Here is a 2,825-nt window from a genome sequence, read left to right as displayed (position 1 = left end):
TGTGCAGCTTTTCAATGTTGTGTATGATTTTAGCTGTGGTTTTGTAATGTAAGTTTTATTATGTTGACATATGTGCCTTCTGTACCCACTCTGCTAAGAGTTTTGATCATAAATGGATGTTGGCTTTTGTTAAATGCTTTTTCTGCATTTATTGATATGATCATATTTTTATTCATCATTTTGTTTATGTTGTTTATGTGGTGTATCATGTTATTTGATTTGTGGATATTGAATGAATCTTGCATCCCAGGAATAAATCCACTTGATTGTGGTGTATGATCTATTTTTTTTATTATTATTTTTTATTCATTATAGAGACAGAGGAAGGGAAAGCGAGAGATAGAAACATTGATGAGAGAGAACATTGATTGGTCATGTCCTGCATGTTCTCCACTGGGAATTTGGACCACAACCTGGGCATGTGCCCTGACCAGGAATTGAACTGGCGACATCTTGGTGCACGGGTTGATGCTCAACCACTGAGCCACATTGGCTGGGCTATGGTCTTTTAATATATTGCTGGATTTAGTTTGCTGATATTCTATTGAGAATGTTTGCAACTATGTTCATCAGAAATATTGGCCTATAATTTTCTTCTTTTGTCATGTCTTTTTCTTGTTTTGGTATCAGGGTAATGCTCCTTGCATAAAATGAGTTTGGGAGCCTTCCCTCCCCTTGGATTTTTGGAATAGTTTGAGAAGGATAGGTGTTAGTTCTTCTTTGAATGTTTGGTAAATTGACCTGTGAAGCTATCTAATATCTGTGTTTGTATGTATGTATTTTTTTCTTTAAGTCAGTGAATACTTTACTCAACCCATCAGAGAAATGGACAGGCGAGTTGGGTCTGTAACAAAGCATTATGTTTTAAAGCATAGGCTGGTAACTATACACAATTGCTACATACAAATTAACTGATCAGACTACAACAGCTTTTTGATGTTTAAAACAGAATGAGCTTCCCTGTAAAAGCAGCACCTTTGTGACATTTTAACTTTAGTATTCATCTTTTTCTTCCTCATCTTTTTCAACAGAGTCTACACCAACCTCCTTAAAATCCTTCTCAAGGGCAGCCATGTCTTTTCTGGCCTTAGAAAACTCTCCTTCCTCCATCCTTCACCCATGTACCAGTGGTCAGCAGCAGGCTTGGCATACATCACGTCAAACCTGTGGTGCAGGTGAGCCCAGGCCTCAGCATTAGCTGTGGTGTTGCTCAAGATGCACACAGCTCACTGTACTCTGGCCAGGTCTCTACCAGGTACCACAGTAGGAGGCTGGATGGTAATTAATGCCAACTTTGAAGAGTGGGGCACAATCCACAAACTGAATGATACGCTTGGTCCTGATGGTGGCAGTGGCAGCATTGATATCTTTGGGAATCACATTGCATGGCACAACAGGTAGCAAGTTATATATATCACCATGTAGTTGGCTGGCTCAAATCATACATTGGTGACCTCTGCTGCAGAAAGCTGTTCATGATGAGCTTTCCAAGCAGAGATGACAGAGGCATATGTGGTCAGAGGGATATAAAGGCAGGCATAGAGAACCAGGTTGGTCAGAATTCAGTCAGGTCAACATTGAGGGCTCTATCCTATCTGAGCAATGTGGTGATGGAGGACACAATTTGATCTATCATCCTATTGTGTTTAGTATTCAGCATTCATTATCAAGATTTCTATGATAGATGTCATAGCTGGCCTTGTTGTGAACTATGAAGGCACAATCAGAATGTTCCATAGGATTATGATTGGTGAGAATGGAATTGTAGGGCTCACCTACAGCTGTGGAAACCTGGGGGGCTGGGTAGATGGAGAACTCCAGCTTGAACTTTTTGCCATAATTAACAGACAGACATTCTGTCAGCAGGGTGGTGAACCCAGAACCAGATACTCCACCAAAGATGTAGAAAACCAAAAAGCTTTGAAACTGGGGTTAGTCAGTTTCCAAATTAAGTCCAAGACTAGCCAGTGATTTTCTTGCCAGTGATGTAGTACCTGTGGGCATAGTTATTGACAGCATCTTTGTTGCCTGTGATTAGCTGCTTAGAGTGGAAGAACTAGTAGTTGGTACCAGTGTGAACTTGAATGACTGTGGGTTCTAGGTCTACAAATATGTCCTAGGCACATGCTTGCCAGCATCTGTCTCACTGAAGAAAGTGTCGAAGTAGTGATCCTCCGTCTACCCCATGGTCTTGTCACTTGACATCTGTCTTGGTGCCATGTTCCAGACAGTAGAGCTCCCCAGCAAGCCGTGCTAATCTGGACACCAGTGTGGTCAGTGTGGATGGATATGCACTTAGGCATGTTTATTGCCTTGTGGCTGCCAAATGGATGGTGGAGAAGAGGAGAGGTTGTTGCTTCTTACAGAGTGACTCTTAGATGGTTGATATAAGAGATCCTGTTGGGAGATTTTTGATTACCTATTTCATTTCATTAGTAGTTATCTGTCTATTCAGATTTTCTGTTTCTTACTGAATAGTCTTGAAAGGTTGTTTCTAGGAATTGATCCATTTCTTCAGGATTGTCCAATTTGTTGGCATGTAATTGTAATATTTTCTTACAATCCTTTGTATTTATGTGGTGTCGGTCATTAGTTCTCTTTCATTTCTGATTTTATTTGTTTGGGTTATCTTTTTTTTCTTGCTGAGTCTGGCTAAAGGGTTATCAATTTTGTTTATCTTTTCAAAGAACCAGCTCTTGGTTTATTGATTTTTTATATTATATTTTTATTTATTTCTAACTTCTCACATGAGAATTTTTTTTAGAGGAAGGGGGAGAGGGAGAAAGAGTGAGAGCAATGGAGAGAGAAAAAAATTGATATGAGAG

General features: G+C 39.8%; 1 pseudogene; it reads right to left on the bottom strand.

Moving 5' to 3' along the window:
* Positions 1–993: 993 nt before the first annotated feature.
* LOC118641287 lies at positions 994–2,224 on the bottom strand (annotated as a pseudogene).
* Positions 2,225–2,825: the final 601 nt, after the last annotated feature.

Source organism: Molossus molossus, unplaced genomic scaffold, assembly GCF_014108415.1.
Source record: "Molossus molossus isolate mMolMol1 unplaced genomic scaffold, mMolMol1.p scaffold_m16_p_28, whole genome shotgun sequence".
NCBI lineage: Eukaryota > Metazoa > Chordata > Mammalia > Chiroptera > Molossidae > Molossus > Molossus molossus.
Note: the sequence above shows the minus strand (reverse complement) of the source record. Positions and strands in the feature narration are given on the sequence as shown.